At 41.1% G+C, this 25108-nt stretch overlaps 1 protein-coding gene across 1 annotated transcript in view; it reads right to left on the bottom strand.

Moving 5' to 3' along the window:
• Nucleotides 1-25108, bottom strand: part of mid2 (midline 2) — a 175405-nt gene that overhangs the window by 131930 nt on the left and 18367 nt on the right. Inside the window, exon 2 of the mRNA XM_028588731.1 lies at nucleotides 3549-3607. The gene's annotated coding sequence lies outside the window, so the exon portion shown is untranslated. The remainder of the gene's footprint in view (nucleotides 1-3548; nucleotides 3608-25108) is intronic.

Consider the following 25108-nt stretch of genomic DNA (forward strand, 5'->3'; position numbering starts at 1 on the left):
GTTTGTGAAATAGTTTGAAAGCTGAGGCAGCAGACTATTTTTACTATAATTAAATGGTAACCCTAGAGAACTGCCACATACTGGAGCACAAGCAGGACATATTTTCTGTGTGGCAAGCCAATATCATTTCAAGTGGGGACATCCTATTGATTGGTTTGAATAGAATGAATTTAAAAGTTATCCCAAAACAAGATCTTATAACAAATGAATGTCATCTTCTTGTGTTATTTTCTTGAAAGAACGTGTTTTTCATAGAGACAAACATGTTACTTGTTCTGCTTTTTGATCAATATATTTAAATATAAGAGAGAGCAGCTTGCTTCCATTGTAGCAAACTGATAAAACAAATCCAAAATATGTGAGGACATCAGTCCTGAGTTGATTTGGCGCTGAAGATGAACAAGACATTTCAATTTCACCTTTAGGGATAAAGTTCATTGGATTATGTTGAAGGCAAAATATGTAACATCTTCAACTGAACCCAGACCTCAGTGTGACTCCAAGACATCAGATGATGAAAACATATCAGGAACACTTTCAAAAACTCCTTCATGTCCCGTGGCGACCTCCAGACGGGGGTATGAGATGAGTTTCAAACTGGAAGTGGAGTGAAAGCAGGAGCATATCACTTCCCCTAGCTGCACTCACCTGGAAGCCAAGATTCTTTGATCACCTACAGAGGCCAGGTGCAACTTCCGTATCTGGAGCAAGGCAAACTTTCAAGATCTCATTCTCTCTTTCTCTACTTTCTGTCGCCGTTTCTCGTAATCTTTCCTTCACTCTTTTTCCCTTACTTCCTTACTCCCTCTCCTTTCCTGCCCTCTTTCTCTCCATCTGCCTGGCAGGGACAACTGAGTGCCCATGGAGAGCAGGAATGCAGCAGAAGGCATCTTTGAAAGGGAACTCTGGCTGCAAACCTTTCATCTAGTGCTATACCTGGCCAATGCCGGCTGCAGGGTACCTTGGCTGTCAGAAGGCTTACACCAGAGGAGGGAGGAGGGATGAGACAAGTGGAGAGGAAGGGAAATGAAATGCAATCAACGGGAAAGACAAAAGGGCAAACAAAACAAATAAAACTAGCCTCTCTGGTATTAATAATCTATTCTTGCTTTTTCCAGGCTAAAAAAAAGGGAGTAAATGAAGATGAGTAAGAAACAGACATCAGAGGAAAACGATGGAGAGTAGAGAAGGGGGAAGCAGAAGTGGAGCAGAAAGATGAGAGACAGAGAGACCCTTGTGGCTCATAGAGGAGAGCCAATTTACAAAGCCCCTGCTAATGGGTCTTCCTCCTGCTTTCGCCTAAAATATGTCCAAGACAGAATCAGTCAATCTTTGAAAGTGCTTAAGTTTCCTTTAAAGTGGCATTCCTACTTTACTGACCAATACGCATAAAGGAACATTAGGTAAAAGAGAGGGGGCTTGACATGCTACAGTCATCCTAGACTGGATCATAAGACATGCTCAAACTGAACAATTTTTAAAAAATTTGAAAGGGCTGTAAACACTATTTCAAAGTATGGAAGTGCTGTGAAATGACTGCTGTTCATTGAAAGTGTACACTCAGTGCTGCATGCAACATCACAACTTTGGCAGCGTGCCTGCGTGCATTATCTCAGCATGCCACTGCTTGGCCAATTGCATCTGCTGCAGAGTGTGCCTCCTTGACAGGCAAAAACTGAGTAATTGGAGAGTGTGTGATGTGCCACGACAGGAGGCAGCCAGAAAGTTAATGTGAGTGTGTGTATTGTTGAGTGCATGTGTGTGTAAAATCCTTCAGAAACCTCTCTAAAACAGGGTACATGCTTCTTTTGGTAAGGCAAATAATAACTCAAAAGCCTCCCATTGACAGCGGCTGTCTATAGCCGTGAAGGGCTGTGAGTTTGACGAATGGATTCTCTCATAGCCGTCAACCTGTGTAGGTTCTGCATGGGAAAATCTGTGAGGAATGCTGCAAGGCAGCTCTGTCCTTGTAGTCATTAATGGCACGTCTAGGAACACAGACGAGAATCATTACCGAGTCAGACTGTGTTGTTATGGCTAACAAAATGTTGCTTACCTCAGACGTGGCCAGCCCCTTCAATTGTCTGTATCAAACAACAGGAAATTTGTCTTTTAAGTCAGCAGGTATTTAAACAGTAATCTGTTTTTGAGAGGCCACCATTAAACCAAACAATGCCAGCCAATAGGCAAAAGCCTGGCTTCAATTACTTTTAAATGAGCCTCAATCTAGCCATTTTATACTCCTTTTCTCCCTCTGTCCCTCCTCCCTTTTGTATTAAAGACAACCTTGATCAAGTTCATATTAAATATAAATGCTTCACATCAAAGACAGTGTTACCATAGTAACCAAACCACAAGTTCACAAGAAAAATAGATTGTTGTTATTAGGGGACCCCCTCCGATGGGATAAGTCAAAACATCAGTGCCACCTGGAAAGCTATAGAGCTGCATCTGAAAGCTGCATCATCTTAATAAAGTGATCATCTATAATAAAGATGTTTAACTAATTTTTGCAAAAAAAAAATTGTTTTTACATTAATTGTGTAAAAAGGTCTCTACAATAGGATAATAAACATCACTGAGGAAAAGTCTAGCTACCAGGGCTATGCTAATGGTTCAATCCATTTCAACCTACTTTTTACCATCACAGGAGTGTAAATAACTTCAATTGTTTACATGCGAGAACTGCACAGCCACTCAACCTGTATATAATAAAGTCAACAAGCTTTTTCCACACAAACACAGAGAGCTTCGATAGCGTGGTACTCTTCCCCTGGAGGGGGTTATATGCTCTAAGGTCTTGTAAGGAGCACATGCACCGGGAAAAGCCAGTCGAGCGGTCTTAAAAGACAAGGGGCTGAGGAGGGGGAGCTGACGAGGCCCCAGACTCCAGCTACAGTATACAGTCCAACAAGTGCATTATGTTTCCACTCAATGCCAGGCTCCAAGCAAGGCAAGGTGGTAGCTTTACAAAGCACACCATTTTAGACATGAATGAACGAATCCACTGCTAATCCAGTCATTTAAGTCAGTGTGGCTCTCAGCAGGTTTTGGTGAATTACATGTGTGGGTTTGAATCCTAATCATGACCTTGGTTATATCCTCTTTCCACTTTTCTTTCCTCTACCTCAACTCACCCCACTAATTTCTCAACATTTTACACATGCTTCCTAACTAAAACACCTAATTTAAACCTATAATATGATGTAAAAAAAGAGGATAAGTCACCATCTGAAAAGCGCATCTAATGTTGTTATGGAAACATAACAAAGTCTAAAGACTAAAAAAGTCTGCACATTTATAGATGGTCAAAATGAAGTTGAGGCAGCGCTTCTTCAACCAAAAAATAGAAGAGCAAGCATTTGCATAAATAGGTATTGGTCCACAGGCTTCTACCACTTGGTTGGAATGGTAGATAGGTAGGTGTTGACAGAGATGTGAGTTGGGGTTGGAGAGGGAGAATCATGGGGAAGGATCCTGCAGAGTGGAGTTAAAAATAGAGCATGGAGTGGAGGAGGGAGAGGAAGAGGAGTGGGGAGGGGACGTACCTGTGGGCTTGGAGGCAGCCTAGTTAGCAATAAGCAGCACCACTGTGGACGACGCTGGGCTGGAGAGGGAGACAGAGAGAGATGGTGTGAGAAAAAGACACACAGAGAGGGAAGATAGAGACAAATGAGAGAAAAAGAATGAGGAAAAAGTGAGGTGAACACAAGACAACACATAATGAGCAGAAAGGGAGAGAAGGGGAGAGGTTGGTGGGAGGATAATGAGAAAACAAGTCAGATTAGCATGAAGCCCCATGTTTAAGTCAAATACAGACAATTATTTCACAGTAGGCTGTGGATGGCAGCAATGACTAGCAATAGTCCGCGACATACGGCATGCTGAATTTACAAATGTTTTACAAACATACAAACATACACACACTGGGTGCTCTATTCCATAAATAATCCTTCAAGTTGAGCCTATATAAAAAAAACAGCCATACTGTATATAGTAACATATTATGTCATGTCATGTTGCCTAATATCTAAAATAGTCATTCATAAATAAGATACCCCTACTACTTTCTAGTTTTGCTCCAATTTAATTTAAGATGAAAGAGTGATCCTGAACAATGCAATGTCACAGCCCATCTTCCTTGTCTGTACATTTTTTTTCTCTTGTAGTCTTTCGTATTAAGTATTTTTTTTAACGCCTTTTTTGTGTTCACTTGAGAGTCTACTTTGACTGTTAATCCAGGCTCTGGAAACACCTTTCATTTTCAAAAATAAAAGGAAATCATACACACACATTCAAACGCAGTAAACAAAAATCTTTTTATACAGCCCTACAAAGATTTGTTTACCACTTCTGGCGTGTTACACTTCATAGAATGCCTCAGATTTAATATAAGGAATTACAGAAATTAGAGCAGGATCTGTCCTCAGAGTGGCTACAGGTAAATATCAATACCAGCAGGCAGCCAAACAGAGGCAACAGGAGGCAGTCAACAGAAGAAGTCCCACCATGGACAATCAGTGCATTGTTTACTCCAGGGCCAGCAGGTGCGGTGTTACTTTTTTGTAAGAGTGAAATAATCTGAGAAAACAGAACACATGGCCCATCATTTGGGTCCTAATAAGCTATTGTTCCCAACCAGCTCAGGAGGGATTCCAGTGAGTCATCCACGACTGACAAGAGAGGAAGAGTTGGCAAGAGAGACCGTGCCGAGAAGCTGTGTTGAAAATACCTCTAGATTGTAAAGTATCATACCTGAATACTTGGGATTTTGTAGTATTTAGTATAGACTAAGAACATGTTGCTATGCTTGATCTTTTTGATGCTCCTGCACGTCAAATGTTTGGTTGCTTTGACATCACTTTGATCATGTGGAATTACACATGAAGATGTTAAACGCACAAAGAAATAGTCACCCCGTCAGGTTTATTGAAATGTGTCCGCAAATACTATTTACTCTTATTTATGACTCCCCATAATATGAATTCTATGCTGAGTTTTGAATTGATTTCATGGTCTCTTGTGGCACTAAAATAATGATAATCAGAGTTACAAGCTATTCTTACAATAAACTAAATACTTTTGTGTGATCACTCAATTCGTTTTATTTATTCTTTCCACTTTATTTTTCTACTTTTCAATTAGGTTTATTTGCTGCAATCTGGATAATTAATTATGCTTCAAATCACTCTGAAAGCATTAATTAATTTTCAATACAGCTCATTATTTAGCATATAAACTAATTCACATGAGGTGTGCTAACAAAACCATGGTTAATTGTGGGCGACGTGGCTGCATGCTGCTCCTCCTGTCGTCCACCATTACTGTCTCTTAATCATTGGTGTGCATCAATGTGCCACAATTCACCATAATGATTGATTAATAAGAGGGAATAAGCGGAGAACAGGCCTGTCAATTGATGACAAAGTGGTTCAACGTGTTTTAATCTCATCTGAATGCCAAATAAGTAGGTTGTCTCTTTATCACATACAAAAGAGATGACTAGAAAGAGAGAAAATACCTTTAAATGCATTCAAATATGCAGTTTGTACCAATTGGAAAAATGAGTTGATAGTAATAGGAATATGGGGGTCTGTATGTATGTACAGTTAATGACTTTTCTTCATTTTTTTTATTTTGTTTCCAGAATTCTAAGCTTTAGATAAACATAATTCTGATAAATAGTTATCGGTGGCACTGTACTAATTCTTACTCGCTCTGGATGTTAGTGTCAGTTAATGTCTAATATCTAAATGTAAATGTGAGATTAGTGTCTATATTAGACATATTACCCATCTGCTACTGCTACATTATGACAACTGAGAATGGTCTATTTAAGCTGTCATATCAATTAGCAGTTATAAACAGAATGCACAACAAATCTTACAGCTTTGCACAGATGACATGAATTAGAAAAATACAATATGTGTTTCTACCTTGCAAACACTTTTAGTATACAGGAGACAGCATTTAGAGTAGTTTTAGTTTTGTCTTTGAGAATTATGATAATGACTAGGTTCCAAGTTTTACTTTAACGTTCAACCTCTTATAAGAAACCCATAAAATGGTTTGTCAAATAATGCCCTGAAGTCAAGTGACATTCACCATTCACGTTCAAAATCATTTGGACCAGACATTAAACAGACTTTACCTGCCTGCTCCCTTGTGCAAAGTCTGTGTAATGTCCAATTGAGCCTGTGTGAATATAGCAGGTCACTGTCCAGAGAATTCACAATGAGCAAGTGGGCATGTTGATGACATTTCTATCATGATGCTGGAGCAAAACCAGAAGAAAACAAATATCCGAAGGTGGAGAAAAACACAAAGAGATTTGGGCCGATCGTCAGACAAATTCAAAGAGAGGCAAGAGACTCGGTTGTTATGACCAAATTACAAACCGGCTATATGACCGCTGTGTAATCCGCGTCATATCCTGCCTCCTACATGCTCTACTCAGGAGCCACCCTTCGCCCAAACCAAAAGTATAAAACTATGAGTTTTTCCAGTAAGTGACAACGCGTTTTACACGGACAATATTTCCTGTTGTGTTTTACATGTGTGAAAAGGAAATTTCAGACAATGTCTGGACCTGATTCTCCCGACACTGTCCTGAGTTCATATGAAAAAAACGGTTAAATATATGTGGCGAGCCCACATGTACCAATTTGATCAAAGATTGCCATCACTGCAATGTCAGAACTGGACCCAGGTTAAATGGGTTGATTCTGTGACATGTTCAAAATATTTATGAGAAACCCTTTCTACTTTACAATCTATATGGTAATTTAAAGCATTACAAAGTAACTCCTGGAATGCATTGCTGATTGATGTCTTCCATCCATCTGCTGTTTATCTGGGCCCACATGTCCCTCTCCCTAACAACGGCTTCAGGCTCCTCAAGGCAGATGAGATAAATAATTCCTCCATCGTTTTCTGGGTCTACCCTAGGATCCTCAACCAGTTGGACATGCCAGGAAAACCTCCAAAGCGCACCCAGGAGGCATCCTGATCAGAAGGCTGAACCACTTCAACTGGAAGCTGGCTGCAAACTGCCCCAGTGTGTGCTGGAGGTCACATCTGATAAAGCAGAACCACATCATCTGCAAAGAGCAGAGAAGTGATTCTGAGGTCCCCAAACCAGACACTCTCCTGCTCCTGGGTGCGCCTTGAGATCTTGTCCATGAAGATCTCAAAGCAAATTGGTGACAAAAGACAACCCTGGCTGAATGCAACACCCAATAACTTCTTGCTGAGGATACAGACACAGCTCTCACTCCGGTTATATAAGGACCCAATGGATCATATACCCCGGAGCCTCATACTCCCACAGCACCCCCCATAAGAAACCCCCAAAACACAACACAGACTGATGGATTTAGGGACATCTAACTAACAATGTAAAAAATAAATGCATCCTTTATTCTTAACACTATTTTTACAAAAGGAAACTCTTTACTCTGAGTGGAACATTTGGATCCTCGGAATAGAAACAGGTGTGGCAGTGAAAACCTGGGGTCAGCACATTCATACATCATTAGGGCTGGTGATGCCAAAGAGGTCCCTGTGACTTCATAGGAAAATACTGCGTGTAACTTGGAAACATGTTGTCATCAACTTGTGAACAACATAACAACAAGGCTTTCTCACACGTTTATCTCTCCCTACTTCCACTTTCTTTTCTCGCCCTCTTTTACTTTAGTTTGAAACTGCTACAAAAACGGTTTCCAACCCACAATTCTCTTCTTGTAGGAGTCAGAAAAGGAAGATATTCAGGAGGACACCCAGAGAAAAATATCCAACCTGTGAATATAAATAACTATGATATTATTTCCCTAACTCACAGGTCCTAAATATACTCTGTTTTTTACCAGACAGACTGTGATTTCACTTTGATGAGAGTACCCTGTACCATCAGACATCACAGTTCGGCTTTTTGATACATTTGCTTCTTTCCCTGCTGAGAAAAACCTTAGAGACAGAAGTGGATAAATGAGATAATTGGGAGCGTAGCCTTAGACACAAAGTGAAGAGATTGGTTAAAAGCTCAGATGTTAATAATTGAGGCGATAAAAATAATGCACATTTTCTTCTACATCTTGTCAAGGTAGTCTGGCAGATTCACTGCTTCAAAAATAAAACTCTAAATTGGTGTCAGAAAATTGTTTTTTTTTTTCACTTTAGCCGGTGATGATTGTGAGAAAAATAAAGTTAAAATGTGTTGAGCAGCAACAAGCCTTTGATGTGGACAAAAGGCCGTTCCGACCACAATCTGGTATGGCAAACAGATAAGACGTTACCATAAAATTTCAAGAGCGTGTTTGAGAATGAGATCTCTCTGATCCTGATACTGTGTGTATGTCAAAACTTTTTACCAAGTTAAAGGAACACGCCGACTTATTGGGAATTTAGCTTATTCACCGTAACCCCCAGAGTTAGACAAGTCGATACATACCCTTCTCATCTCCATGCATGCTGTAATGCTGTCTGACGGCTCCAGCAGCATCAGGCCAGCACAGAACATGCAGGTGAATGGTTCCAGCAATCCTACTTCTCCGAATAAGCTAAATTCCCAATAAGTCGGCGTGTTCCTTTAAGTCAGGTGTATTTATAGAGTCCATGGTGAAAGTATATAGCTTTAAGGACTAAGTACAGACAAGAATAACTCCATTTAGACTAGTCAACAGACACTTTATAGCACTGATTGTGTAATGTATATATATATATATATATATATATATATATATATATATATATATATATATATATAAAACTGTATATATTTTAATCATAACTTAATGAAAAGTCAGCTAAGCATTCTTTTTCTTCTCCAGTACTCACAACCACAATTTCCTGTTGTTGGCCACTGGGATCTGCCCAGTACAACAACAGTCCTCTACTGTTGGCTACTCTGCAGCAGCACAAATTGCATTAATGCACCGTGACATTAGCTGTCTGACGTTTTCCAAACCACGATCTTCTAGCTGCTGTAGGGGCTTGAGGTGACCACTCTCTGGTCTACTTAATACTTGACAAATACCATCCAATATTCCACTAACACCCAATCTGTCTTGATGAAATTAAAATGACTCTGTTCTCGAGGCCGTTACAAATCAACTATTAAAATGCCAAAAGGGAGTATCACGCACAGATAAATGTCAGTGGTGCAATGCACACAGGCTAATGAGTTTTGAACAGCGCTGACACAGTTTGGCTCAAATAAAAACACGAAAGACAAGAGTGATGACTAGTTCACTATATTCAATTATCCGGCCTGAACAAAGGCTGTCGCTGTGCTCAGTCAGCTCAACCTCCGGTGGGGCATCTTGCATTTTTGAGAGAGTAAATTAACTGTCAAAGCTTTGATGAAACAGAACTGACAAAAAGCTACAAACAGTATCAATATTCCTCAAAATAGGCACTTATGTGACTTTCTTGCTTCACCAGCCACCATGCTGGTCGCATCTTTGTTTTTAATGACACAATGTCAAAAGTTAGAAATAGTTTTGGTAAACAGAACTTTTCTGTCTTGGGGCGAGTGCTTTATGAGGAAGGGCGTTGGTTGCCTCTTCCAGAATTACAGTAGCTCAGCACACACTCTCTCACACGCACGCATGCACACGCACACACACGCACACGCACACACACACGCACACGCACACACACACACACACACATTTGTGCTCATTATCAGCTACACCAAAACACACAGGAGTCACTTTGTATTGCCAGGGAAACTCACACATCCTCGCCGCGTTTCCTGATATGACCTCACTTGCAGCAGAATACAAACATTGTACGTCAACCATCAGCATTTTTTCCCAGCGTGAGAAAAGTTTAAAAGCGTGAAAACCACTACAGTGTATTTTTTGTTTAATCGGGCCTGTAACACAAGGGCGGTGTACATTGTTCACTAAAGTAATGACCAACACTATAATGGACTATTATGTATTTATTCATTCATAGAGGACACCAGCGTTTTGCTGATTTACTGCATTCCGTTACAGTTTTATGGAATTACAAACTACATGTTCTATCTACAAATAACAGGTGGAATTCTCCTTCATTTCCCGCTGGCATAAATAGATTATTAGTGACATTAGGTTGGTCTCAATTTATCACAGAACTTAATGTTTATTTTGTAGAGAAAATGCTTAAATGCAATTACAAGACATCTCCTCCTGTCTTGTCTTGACACAAACAACGCTCTCATACATATTATCATGAACAATGGTGACGGAATTTATAGGCCTATATTAACGCAATGCAATGTTGTGAAGTGATTGTTGGGTGCTCATTCACACTGATGAATTACCTTAGAGAGTGATTCACAAGCCTCTAGAGCCTAATTTTCTTTGGAACCGAAGATTACAAAAAATTTAGCAAAAGTTATTTATATGTGTCTGGGCATGCATGAAAAAATATCTGTCTTATAGCTGTAGTAACACGCATTGCTGATGGTCAGCATCTCATCCTGTGCAATTTTGAAAATGTGGCACCGCACGTGAGTGAGCACATGGCAATTCAGTTTGACATTTGCACTAAATTACATAACAAGTTTAGCATTATGAAATTAATGAGATGGACTCAGTGATTTAATGAACTTGGACTGTGGTGTGCACTTGTGGCTCCTAACCAAGCTCTCTGTAACGGGGCGCCAGCTACGGCCGGGTCTCAGTCCCTATGTAGACTGTTCAATAAGGCTGAACCTCTCACCTTAATGACTGTCGACTTTTTTCCTCAGTTGGATGCACTTTTAATTATCAGCTCCAAAGCTCTCTGTAGCATCTGTACTCAGAGGAGAGGGCTTGCCTTTTAACTAAGAACCTCCAACTTTACAGAGTTGGCTCAAAGTCAGGCTCAAAATCTGTTAGCATTGCTGTATTCAGCCACACAGCAGCAGAACTGTAGTAACCCTTTCGTAGTGTTGTCATTTGCCTGGCTTTTATTTTATTAGCAGCAAGGTGCCCTGACAAAGTCAACAACTATGACATATGACAAGTAATGACAGCCTTGATCTAAATTTGTAGAGAATAATTCCCATTTTAGGTTTCTGTACACACACTATTAGTACTGATGAGAAAATCCTCTGCCGTATTTGTTATTCACTCTTAGAGCAGTACAGAATGACTTTGAGGAATCAGTTGGGAGAGCAGCTTCAACGCTAAATTGGATCTAAAAATGCTTCACAAACACACTACCTACACCACAGATTATCTTACTGCATAGGCACACTTCTGTACTGTACCTTTTTCAACAATCAGATAATAATACATGTGACAGATCCTATCAGGATCTGATGCTTCAGTCATGTGCAGAGGACCTCCTTGGAACAAACAGAAGCGTAATCAGGCAGCACAAACAAAGTGTTGTTTTTCACCCAACGCATTATATGCATATTCCGCCTATTTCTGTGGTTCATCCAAAAAGACAGCAACAGTGGCTTACTACCAAGCAGCTGTTCCTCTCTCCCTGCTGGATCTCTCACTGGGGCATCATTATTGCAGAGCACATTTTCTTCCATCAGCTTTTGAATCAAGCATCAGTGCTTTTCCAATGAGTCTAATTTCAACAGGCATATTACTCAATGCACAAAAAATACTTCTGTAAACAATTATAGTAATAACTTTATTTATAAAGCACCTTTGGAAACATATTTAACAAACTGCTTTGAAAGACAAAGCAAGGCAAAAGCAGGATATCCAGAGGTCAATATAACAACAGAGAGCTAAACAGTGGGGCCCAACAATAGCAAGATAACATTTTGGTAAATGGAAACAAGAAGACAAAGGACACAAAACATAGTAGAGTGAAGACAAATAAAAAAATAAAAACATTAAAAAACATAACAAATAAAAATATGCAAACAAAAAGTGTAAAAGCTATACAATTAATTTGAATAAATAAAATAAAAAGCCATAAAAAATGAAAAGATAAAAAGAGACAATCACATAAAAGCAGGTCTATAAAAATCTCCCCAGGCAGGTCGTTCCAAAGTCGAGGGGCCCTGATGGCAAAATCACGGTCACGTTTAGCTTTAAATCTTGACTCAACCGAAGATCTGAAGACCCATCTAAAGATCTACCTGAAGATCTAAGGCTGCCAACTGGCTCATACGGGGTCAATGTCTTATCTTAATATAGCTACTATAGCTTGGAGCCAGACACAGACCTGCTTTAAAAGTGATCAGTAAAATCTTAAAATCATTTCTAAATCAAACAGGGACCCAATGGAGAGAAGCCAGGAGTGGGGTGATGTGATGTTGTCGGTTAAAACCACTGAGAAGCCTACCAGCTGCGTTCTTAGCTAGTTTGAGGTGAGAGAGTGGTTCGGTTAATGCAAGTAAAGGAGGGAGTTACAGTAATTGAGTCTGAAGTAGATAAAAACATGACTTTACCAAGTCACAGTGTGAATTATAAATCCATATTCTTTAAGAAGATCATATAAAGATACATTGTGATACTTATTTTTCTGGCAATAACTGTTCAATGTATTCATGTTCTGTAAATGCTGGTGGCATGTTTTTTTTTTTTTTTCATTGTTTGTGGTGGGTTCCACCATTTCTGTGCAACATTGAAGTAGATGTCACAGAAATTTAAAGAAATGCTTATAAAAAGCAAGTTCCAGTGCAAATAGCTGCACACTAGCTGCTAGCAATTAGTTATGGTTGTACCAGTTGGTAATGTTTGATTATCTTAAGTATTTGTTTGTGATTGTATGTTATAAGGCTATTATTACTTCCCTGACTTTTGATTTGATTAAACAATTTCAGCATCTCATCTCAACTGTCTTCCTCTGTGCTTTGATCTTTCAAGCCTGTAAAATGCCATTTTAAACGACTTAAATACATCCATCCTTATAACAATCTGGTAGCTAAGTCACTTTTTGTCAGCAGCCTGTAAATTCTATTAAACCATCAGTCAGTAACATCAACTTCTTATACTTATATTACATTTTATATTTATATTACATACTTATTATACAATTTATCTTTACTCTCATATACCAAACTAAACCTAAATAAACAGACTGATCTCATGAAGTGGCGTATGTATGACACGCCAATTTGTATGCTGTCATACAAATGCACAGTCACTTTTCAGCATGTTTATCAATGCCGTTTGGCTTCCATTGACTTACATTACCTTGCGTTTGCGTGTGAGTTGACGCCTTAGCGAGTAGCATGAAAATCCGCGTAGAGGCGTAGAGAGGTTGGTCGGGGTGGTGGATGGGTAAAACACAGGACTTTCACCCAGGAGATCGCGTGTGTGGTTTACCACGTTTTTCGTTTCCTAAACCCAACCCAGTTGTTCTTTTCCTAAATCCAACCCAGTTCTTGTTTTCCTAATCCCAACCTTTTTTACTTTTCCCCCGCGTGTGATGTTAAAACCAACCGTAGCCTCGCGATAACACATAGCCTCGCGATAACACACCACGTGGCTTTAGAAAGTGGCGTGTATGTTTACGCTGTATACAGCATAGATATACACACGGATAGCTCAAAATGCGTACAGATAACACGCCACTTGGCTTTAGGAAAGTGGCGTGTATGTTTACGCGAAGTCACGATGTCACATTGAAAGAAATGATTCAGTGTCATTCTGAACCACTCATTCTGAACCTGCATGGTTAAACTGGCAGCACCACAAGTGTTAAGCAGATAATGTTGCTGGATCAGCCAATGTTTTATTTAGCAGGTAACCCAGCTGGATCTGCATCTTTGAGCCACTGGCTGTTCTTCCTCTACTGCTGTGTCGGATAATAATTGAGACGGAGCTGACATAGTCAGATACCACTCAGAGCTGAGCATTAAGCAACGGCCTTGATAACTGCTGGGCCGCAGAACTATAGCATGTTTTCATATAGTATCTCTCAGAAGAAAGGCCATTGGCTGATCTTCCACACATGTGACATGTCACCATATCAAAAACACTTTTGTATCACAATGTAATAATTATGACATGTAAATGTAGTGTGAAATGATTCATTGTTTATATTCCGCAGTAAGGGAGCAAACAGCTCTAGGGAACAGTATCTCATCACAGATGAAAGCATAGCCTGAATGCAACATGCTACCATTGGCTGGGTTCTATTACATTATTAATAAGCTTCATATTTGAAAAGGACAAATTTTGTGCAGCAAAATAAATCACCTCTTTCTGATCTTATGAAAAACTCCAATGTGTGCATGCGCTATTTATAAAAATAGCATAGGACACATTAGTGAGCCATCATCACACTGAGCATGAGAGTCATATTTGGGCAAGGATGACTTCTGGGATGGACAGTTGTCTAACATTAGTAAATGAGATGAAGAGTAACCCAGATTTTCCACCAGGCGCGTCTGTGCTGCATTTCGGCTGTGTTCTGGTTTTGTTCCGCCACGCGCCATACCACACCAGGAGCGTCTCAGAGTGTCTTGCTGCCCGACGCGCAGATTATATTGTCTCTTCAAGTACTTAGCAGAACAATCACGTGTTTATTAAACTAGAATCTACCTTTCACTTCAAGCACTCCTGTAATTAAACTATGCCTTCTCTTTTCTGGCGTTGTCCTTATTTTTTTTCTGTGTACGATATTTGGGGGTGTCTTTTGGTAAACTGACTTCATACTCTCGCTGTTTTACTTCCTGCCCTATTCGAACGGCCCGCAGCTTGTGTGAAAATAGACCTGGCACGTATCTTTAGCAGAGCGGAGAGCTGCTTCACGCACGCTTCTGGGACGCACCGTGGCTTGATTTAAATGGCTGCGGAATGCAGCCCAGACGCGCAGGGTGGAAAATAGGGGTTAGTATAGGAGGATGGAAATATTCTTAAAGGGAAACAGTAAAGGAAAAAGTGGAACGTAACAGACAGCAAATATCCCTATATATATATATATATATATATATATATATATATATATATATATATATATATATATATATATATATATATTATAACCCATGTATGAGCTGACGTCAAACACCCCACCAGAAGGAGAAGGTTGCTGAGTGGGAGTCATCTCATTCCTTCTGCAGTGCTTCCTGCAGCTTCTGTTTTGCTCTGTTCTTGCTCTACTGTCTTCCTCTGTGCCATCTAAATATTTAATATGTAGCCTGATGTTGTGTTAGGGATGTGTCCCACTCTTTGATCAGGCAGACGGTTATTGATTTGTTGCTGCAGCAGAGTAAAGCATTGACTGTGTCATCACAGAGGAAGAGGCGATGAAGACTCACTGAACAAAGACAAATCCATAAGTAAAGCCTCATTAGCTTGTCTTTAGCTGTTTTATCAATGATTAAAGACCCAATACAGTGCAGTCCCACTATTATATACTATTGCCACCAGTTAAATGAATGTTGCTTCGATTTGTGTGTACATGCCAATGTAATTGGTTTTCCAGTCTCAAACCAACGGTTATGGTAAATAGCTTCTTGTAGGTTTCTTGTGAGATGCACTGTTTATTTTACAGGTTATTTCAACATCATGTATTGTGCATCTTGAAAGTGCTCTTTGGAAATGTATAAATCTAATACCAAATACAGCAGTAATAACAGAAGGCCAGTTTTCTGAGTCAGGGAAGATGAGCTGTAAACTACAAAATTGTATCAGCTCTTGTTGCTAATACATTTTACTGAGCCAAAACTCAGTGTCGCTCTGGCTTTGATGTTCAAACTGTGGTCCTGCACAGCCAGGAAAAAAGTGTTCTAAATTGGGCCCTAAAATCTGGGAGTGAGAGGAAATGTTGCCGCTGCCATAATCCTATGGGTAATCATTTACATTTGATCACCAAGCATGAATATGAATGCTGTTCTGCGTGTCCTTGAAAAATTTACAGTCACTCGCTGGTGTAGGGGGGACTGAACATTTTCTGCACTTCTTTTGAAACACGACAGCTATTCAAGCAACTTACTCCAACCTCCAGCAAAACGGCACACAGCCACAAGTGGCACACATTTAAATGTACGGTGTGTTGTTGCGAAAAAAAAGCACAAGGGAGACAAAAAAAGAGAGATGAAAAAGAGAGGGCGCTACGGTGCCGAACAATACCAAGTAGAAGATTACAAATATCTGACTTTGTGGAGCGGCGCTTGAACATGTTTTCAGGCTCATTTCAATGTAATTTTCCCCCTTTATCCATGGGCACGCAGCCCGTGAAGGGTCAAGATGAAGCATGGAGTCTTGTGATGGATGAAAAGAAGAAGGCCAAGCAGTGTGGACATGTAGGCAGAAAGAAAACGTGACAGGGTTGTGAAAATGCTACTGTTAATCCCTGGCACAAGGAAAGAGAGAGACAGCGTGTTCGCACCCATGCATGTAGACAATGATGCACATCACAATGCTTTGGATAATTTGATCTAAATTGTAAAACACAACCTGAACTTCTGCAGTAGATTGAAAAGTATTGTTCTTTATTTTATTTTTAAAGATTTTTTTAGGGGGGGGCTTTTCCGCCTTTAATTGACAGGACAGCTAGGTGAGAAAGGGGAGAGAGAGAGGGAAGACATGCAGGAAATCGTCTCAGGTTGGACTCGAACCCTGGATCTCTGCGTCGAGGCATAAGCTTCTCAGTATATGTGCACCTGCTCTACCCACTGAACCAACCCAGCCACACAAAAAGTATTGTTCTTTCAATTAGTTTTTAAATTAGCTGTAATCGTGAGTCACGGTTTTGGGATATATGACATGAATTCAGAACAAGCTTAAATTTCAATTCTGCCATGACACTGATGAAGAGGGTTCTGGAGTGCCAAATACCAAAGAGCGTACCAAAATTTAATTTTTTAAAAAGAGGGGGATCCAGTAAATGGAACAGAAATGGAAAAGTGGTACTGAAATATTGCTTTCAGGATAGGCATAAATTGTGTGGAAAAGCTATTTTTAACTAGTGTCCCATTTCTTTAAATGCGTACAGAAGTTCAGTTGAAATTGGCCCAGTAGAGTTGGGATCCCAGCATGGTGGTATTAGGTTAGATAAAAGTTACAGATAATATTGTCCCTTTAAACAGATTTAATATTTACGGTATTTATATTTTAAATTTCAGGTTGTCTAGATTTTAGAACGTTTCTCAAGAGGCCACAAGTAGAGTTTAAGTTATTTCTTTTGTGAATATTGTGAATACTCCTATTGCTACTGTATTGAGAGTTTAGTGTTATTAGAAATGCTTCAATACTTACGTAGTGGTTTCAACAAAGGCATCAAAGTGGCCTGGGAGTAAGTGAGAGTATCGACTGAGTTGGAAGAGATTGACAGTTTCAGCTGAAGTGTCAGGACCAAGGTGCAAAATAAAAACCCCTTTGGGACATGAGACATTTAGAGACTGACGCTATAATGACCTGCAATGACTTAAAAGACATAAACGGTCTGTTCATAATGTGGGATTTAACACAATGACATGACTGACACCAGAAACATGAGACTCACAAGTCACAACAACGTGTACCTGGTTCCCATGAGTCAAACCAAGGACAAAAAGCCCCTAGCGAATCTATCACAATTCAACCCGTTACCCACCCAGTTGCATTTTTGATGAATAAGCTTCTAAAGGGCCAAGCATGAAATGGGTTCTTTGTGCAGAAAGTTTTACAGAAATCAATGGCATAATATCTGGTGGGTATTCCCTTTGAGTCAGGGGATGCCACATATGCACATGACAGACACAGGAACACATACACAAATGGACAAAAAGACGCTGACACACAAGGCCCATTCAAGTGGATGCATGCATGAGTGTCTCTACACTTCCAAGTTTAATGTCCTCTCACTCCCACACACTCCCCTCCGCTCTCTTGTGACAGAATATGCCCTTTGTTCATGTTCTTTGAGGGTGCGTTGGGAAGCTGGGCTGCCAGGGCTCTAGGAATGGACATGAAAAAATGGACTGTCCATTCCAGCATGAGGGGAGCAGCCAAACACCCCAAGCAGGAGATCTTACATCCATTATCAAAGGGCCTTTTATAAAAGGCTTCAGCTACAAGTACGACACATTTGAAGTGGTAGTTACTCACACGCATGTCCAAGCCCAATGTATTTGCACAAGCATCTGGTGAATGCATGCATGGAAAATGCACAGTCCGGTACTACACAAACACAAACACACACACACTCCTTTGTATATCAGCTTCAACAAAAAGTCTCTTCTGCCCATCCAAATTACCCTATGGACAGACCAAGAGAGTACCTAGAGATATTGAAGAGGTCTTTCAGAATAGGAAATGAATATTTCATTCAAACTCTGCTGCTTTTTAGAAAGTGCTGTCTTGTATGCCTAGAAATAAATATATCACTCGAACCGTCTGCCCACTTTGAGTTAAATGCTGAAAGTGAACGACTAAATTGTGTATAGGCTACAAAGTGGATAAAAGAATATTAGAACATGTTTTCATTCATTTCCTCAGAAGGCCTGTTCTTTTTTCACAGCAGTGGCTCAGAGTGGGCTGTTCATCTTAACATGCCAATGTGGCTGACTAGCATGTTGGAAATGTTACTTCCCATTAGTACAGATGTGTCTTTGCTTCTTAGAGCCTGACCAGGCGTCCACATCACGCAATGGGTCAGTTAATCTCCTCTGCAGGTACAATGGTTTTAGCTTACTTCAGATTTTAGCCATTTTTAGAAGATCTTCTATGAAACCATGATTACGTTACTGTAAATGAATTGTAACAACACTGAGTCCTACAGGCACCAACTAGGCTCAAAAACATCAACCCCTTTACTTAAAATCAATTTAAAACTATATGACGGTTAAAAAAAACGTCTTTCTCCTATAACTATGAATATGGAAACTACTAGCTAGGGTTACCTGATGGAATTTAATTCAAATACCTGTCTTCTAAAATAATCTAATTATTACTTGTGTGTGAATAGTGCTATCTCAAAGACAGAATGATGGGATCACAGGGTGTAATCTTGGTTCTCTAGGGTCTGGATTTGGGAGAGATTTGTTCATAATCAGAACTATTGATTGGACTAAAAGCTGAGTCAGGTAACGCAACACTTTGCAATTGATGCAGTAAACATTAAAAATCTATGAAATTTGAAATTTTGAAGGACTTCAGCCTGCACAATCCTACATTTATTCACCTTGCTTTCTGGAAAGGGTGAATATGAGAAAAGGGTTTAGCTGTTGCTGCTGTTTCAAATTCATGTTTAAGTTTCCATTAATCTAATCTATGGCTTTTCTATTAGGCGGGATTTAATTCAGTGTTTGCATTAAAAATCACACCTAGTGAAGCCTTACATTAGATGCTATTTCCAATCCTTGTTAGAAGGGGAGAAGTTGCAGTGTCATAGTTTTTCTCCAAGGCCTTTTTCCCAATATTCTCATCTTTAAAATATCGCTGGGCTGGCAACTTTACTCCAAGACACCTTGAAGAGTGCAGCTGCCTCAAGCACACTTCTAATAGCCATCTGTATGAGACTTTATAAATCACTTAACCAATAAGCCTCTCTGTTGCTAATCTAAGTATAAAGTTGTGAGTCATCGACTAAAATAAAAATCCATAACAGATTTTCCTTCTTTCTGTGGAGAGTGGATAAGCTGCCCCTCTGTTGTTCTAGTGGCCTTGTTGTGGGCTTAACGAGCATCATCGCCTACACACACATGCCGACACGGACACGCACACTGCCAGACAACTCTCTTGACTATGAAGTGCTCTAATTAGTGTGGATAAACATTGGAGTTGATAACAGTGTGCTTGTTTAAAGCTAATAGAGCTTCTTCTGTGATTGATCTGTTAGCTCTGTTTGAGAAAAAGTCACGAAAGGCCAAACCTGACAGTTCAGGCAAGTGGAGGATGGATGCCCAGTTTGTTGTACTATGGTGCTAAAACAGTCTCATAAGTATTTGCAACTTGTAAAACACAATGCACAAATGAATGCAGAGTGATTCGTATCTGTAAATCTGTGCCTCTAATTTGTGACTTGTGAAACAATGCAGAAATGAATGCAGAGTGATTTATATTCAGAAACTACTTGATGTTCCTCCGGATAAATTGATATTATTAGGACTTTGTCATCAAATAAATTACATTTATGTTTTCATCAAAATTGATGCAGTGCATTTACAATTTGCTTTATGTTGTTATAGCGGCAGTGAGTTTGCTACATTTTGGAGCGTGCTAACGTTCACCTTCTTGTACAGCTTGAACAGCGATGCTAGCGAGCTAGTGAATATATTCGGTATCATATGAAACTAGAAGATCTAAGGAATCCATTGATACCAACCATATCATGCTTGTCCATAACAGGGATATATAAAATAAGGTTCCAAAGTTAAGCCATTTCCAAAGAGTCCTTTGAATAAGTCCTTTATTCAAAACTAAATGTATGTGCAGTTGTACACCGTGAAAAAATTATAGTTTAATCACTGAATCTGCCATGTTTTACAGATGTGACCGATGCTTGATGAGGTTTACCTGGACCCACAAGACTCCTCAAGAAGGTATTGTGGGACAGGAGCCATACTTCTGCCAAGCGATGGTCTGAAGACAACAAAGCAGCATCAGAAAAGATTCAGTATCCACAGGATTACTTCTGTGACCTGAGAGCCTACATTACCAGCTGACACATCTTCAGTAGAAAATAAACCCTTTAGACTGGTGGAGGACATGATCTGGACAGTTAACATCTGCTCTGCCCTACTAAGGCAAAAGACCTTAACTCACCAGAGTGTGAAACTGAGAAAAATGACTTTAAAGTTATCTTAATGTCCTGACAATTGAGTCATATGTATAATATTGTAATTTTCACATGTTGTACTGTATACCTGTATTAATCTATCTACAAAAAAAATGTTAAACTCAAATTTGACCTTTGACCCTTTTTCGAAAGTTACTGTATTCTGCCTTAGCATTGCCCACAAAATGACAATCGGTCATACCAAGGCAAAATACCTTCTATTTTATAGCACAAAGTTATGATAACAATGATAACTTTTACTTAAAATGTAAGCAATATTAACTCTATTGGACTCACTATGATAAAAAGGACTTCACATTTATCAACATCATATGAAAATGATATGTCAATATGTTTTTTTCTGTATTTTATACTCATACTAGTACCACAGAGGCAGTCACATGATTGATTCACACTCTCTCTAACAGATGTCAGAATTAAGAATGAGAGTGTTTTGATGTTTTAATGCATATAAAGCATGTTCTTCTGTTTGGATATGAGGGACTAATTTAGACTCATTGCAACAATGAAGACGTGAACATAAAGATGCCGTCATTCACGTGCATATTAAGTAGCCATGTCGGTTTGTTTTGGTCTTATAATACATCCATAGATGCTCCGCAGAGAGGATGGTTAGGCTACTTTAGCCAGCAGTTTAGGGGCCATCCACACATCCATCCATCCATCCATCCATCTTCGTCCGCTTATCCGGTGTCGGGTCGCGGGGGGAGCAGCTCCAGCAGGGGACCCCAAACTTCCCTTTACCGAGCAACATTAACCAGCTCCGACTGGGGGATCCCGAGGCGTTCCCAGGCCAGGTTGGAGATATAATCCCTCCACCTAGTCCTGGGTCTTCCCCGAGGCCTCCTCCCAGCTGGACGTGCCTGGAACACCTCCCTAGGGAGGCGCCCAGGGGGCATCCTTACCAGATGCCCGGACCACCTCAAACTGGCTCCTTTCGACGCAAAGGAGCAGCGGCTCTACTCCGAGCTCCTCACGGATGACTGAGCTTCTCACCCTATCTCTAAGGGAGACGCCAGCCACCCTCCTGAGGAAACCCATTTCGGCCGCTTGTACCCTGGACCTCGTTCTTTCGGTCATGACCCAGCCTTCATGAACATAGGTGAGGGTAGGAACGAAAACTGACTGGTAGATCAAGAGCTTTGCCTTCTGGCTCAGCTCTCTTTTCGTCACAACGGTGCGATAGATTGAATGTAATACCGCACCCGCTGCGCCGATTCTCCGACCAATCTCCCGCTTACCTCGTCAGTTGAGGTCAACAGTGTCCCATCCTTACTGTACACAGCTTGGATGGTTCCCCGCTTCCCCCTCCTGAGGTGGCGAACAGTTTTCCAGAAGCACTTTGGTGCCGACCGAAAGTCCTTCTCCATGTCTTCTCCAAACTTCTCCCACACCCGCTGCTTTGCCTCTTTCACGGCAGAGGCTGCAGCCCTTCGGGCCCTTCGTGCCCTGCAACTGCCTCCGAGTCCTCCGGGATAACATATCCCGGAAAGACTCCTTCTTCAGTCGGACGGCTTCCCTGACCACCGGTGTCCACCACGGTGTTCGTGGGTTACCGCCCCTTGAGGCACCTAAGACCCTAAGACCACAGCTCCTCGCCGCAGCTTCAGCAATGGAAACTTTGAACATTGTCCACTCGTGTTCAATGCCCCCAGCCTCCACAGGGATGCACGAAAAGCTCCGCCAGAGGTGCGAGTTGAAAGTCTGTCGGACAGGGGCCTCCTCCAGATGTTCCCAATTTACCCGCACTACACGTTTGGGCTTACCAGGTCTGTCCAGAGTCTTCCCCCACCCCCTGACCCAACTCACCACCAGATGGTGATCGGTTGACAGGTCCGCCCCTCTCTTCACCCGAGAGTCCAAAACATACGGCCTCAGATCAGATGAAACAATTATGAAATCGATCATTGACCTTTGGCCTAGGGTGCTCTGGTACCAGGTACACTTATGAGCATCCCTATGTTCGAACATGGTGTTCGTTATAGACAATCCATGACTAGCACAGAAGTCCAACAACAAACAACCACTCTGGTTTAGATCAGGGAGGCCGTTCCTCCCAATCACGCCTCTCCAGGTGTCTCCATCATTGCCCACGTGTGTGTTGAAGTCCCCCAGCAGAACAATGGAGTCCCCCACTGGCGCCCCATGCAGGACTTCACTCAAGGTCTCCAAGAAGGCCGAATACTCCGAACTCCTGTTTGGTGCATATGCACAAACAACAGTCAGAGTTTTCCCCACAACCCGCAGGCGTGGGGAGGCGACCCTCTCGTCCACCGGGTAAACTCCAACGTGGCGGCGCTTAGCCGGGGCTTGTGAGTATCCCCACACCCGCCCGGGCGCCACACCCCTGGGCAACTCCGGAGAAGAAAAGAGTCCAACCCCTATCCAGGAGTACGGTTCCAGAACCGAGACTGTGCGTGAAGAGGTAAGCCCCACCAGATCTAACCGGTAGCGCTCCACCTCCCGCACCAGTTCCGGCTCCTTCCCCCACAGAGAGGTGACGTTCCACGTCCCCAGAGCCAGCGTCTGCTGCCCGGGTCTGGTCCGTCGAGGCCCCTGACCTTCACTGCCACCCATTTGGCAGCGCACCCAACCCCAGCGGTTCCTCCCACAGGTGGTGGGCCCATGGGCTGGAGAGATGGGAGCCACGTAGCTTGTTCGGGCTGTGCCCGGCCGGGCTTCGTGGCAAACCCGGCCACCAGGCGCTCGCAGACGAGCCCGCCGTCTGGGCCTGGCTCCAGACGGGGGCCCCGGGCTTCCTCCGGGCAGGGTCACTCCATCTCTACCTCGATCACTCATAGGGTTTTTGAACCATTCTTTGTCTGGCCCCTCACCTGAGACCACTTTGCCTTGGGAGACCCTACCAGGAGCACAAAGCTCCAGACAACACAGCCCTCAGGTTCACAGAGACACACAAACCTCTCCACCACGATAAGGTGATGGAACTATCTAAACTCTGCCATCCACACAGAGTTTTATTTAGTTTACAAGAATGTGTCATAATTTCAAGATTTGTGGCAAACTAAGAAACAGTTAAACTACAAACCAACAGCTTTTGTTTTAGCTGTATGTCAAAAGTCGCTATTTAGAGTAGATGCTGCGTTTGTGTAAACAGCGCGGTGGACGAGAGTGGACTGCGCCCAGACAGATTAGATTGAAATATATCGCTTCCTACATGTTTATGCCTGTAGACAGGTGAGTGGGTATTGATACGCATTTACTTTTAGCTTTTATTGTAGCCTACTTACAGTAACGAGCGTAGTGCTATCTTTCCCAGTAAGGTACATGTGCTGCATGTCAGCGTCGTGCTCTGCTGTGGCTGTGTGTGTGTCTGTGTGTGTGTGTGTGCAGCACGAGCATTGCATTTACAGAGTACCTTAACTCAATTTGAACATTCTGAAGCGCCATGAAACAAAGACAAAGAATGGTAACTGATGTTACGGTATTCTGCCTTGGCTTCTCTACGGCTTTTGAAGTTACGGCAAAGACAACACACAATTTTCTCCCAAAAACAATAAAATTGACTCAAGATATTTTTCCACATGATAAAGCAGATCTTTAATGTTCCAAAAATGACAATAACAAATTTTCGACCAAAATTGAGTTACGGTCTTTTTGCTTAGCACAGCAGTGCTACTCTGTGCATTATGTATACACACTTCTAATTTCCATTTCATTGAATATGAATAAAGTGCTTTATTTCTAAGCAGGGTTTGGTCATTTTTAAGTTTAGTAGCAAGGCTCCTTAAGTGTTATATAACATATTTTTCACAAAGACTGTAATTGCACTGTTTATGCAGGTGATATGTCTGATTTAATGCATGTAGAAGGGTCAAACACTAAGTCCATTTAACATCATGACTATACAAATGTAATCCTTAACGACAGGTAATAGTGACAGTAAGCAACACAAAACATTTGTTTAACAGTTAAACTTTATTGTTTTGACAGATGACAATATAAATAAAACTAAAGTATTTTTGAAAGGGTATTGCATCTAATCTGCAGCTTGAAAAACATTTCACAGCATAAATATGACAATAATGAACGAACTTAAAGTGAAAATCTCAGTTACTTTGTGAAACAAAAATCCCTTTCATACAGCCTGATCAATGTCTATGGACACAGTACAGTCCTCACAGTAGCTGTTGATACTTTAGTTTCTGAGCAGTTGAGAAGTATGACACCTATCAAGCAATAACTTCCTCCTGATGGTTTCTCATACTGTGAGAGGAGTTTGGTGGGTCCAAGTACAACTCATCAATGGTCAGTCAGATCTGTAAAACACGGCAGATTCAGTGTTAGATTTAAACTAGGCTATCATTTTTTATCACGGTGTACAACTGCACATACATTTAATCTTGAATAAAAGGAGCAGCATGTATTTAACCCGGTACAGGGCAATTACTGTACTAATAAACATGGTTAC

The sequence above is a fragment of the Perca flavescens genome, chromosome 10 (assembly GCF_004354835.1).
Source record: "Perca flavescens isolate YP-PL-M2 chromosome 10, PFLA_1.0, whole genome shotgun sequence".
Classification (NCBI taxonomy): Eukaryota; Metazoa; Chordata; class Actinopteri; order Perciformes; family Percidae; genus Perca; species Perca flavescens.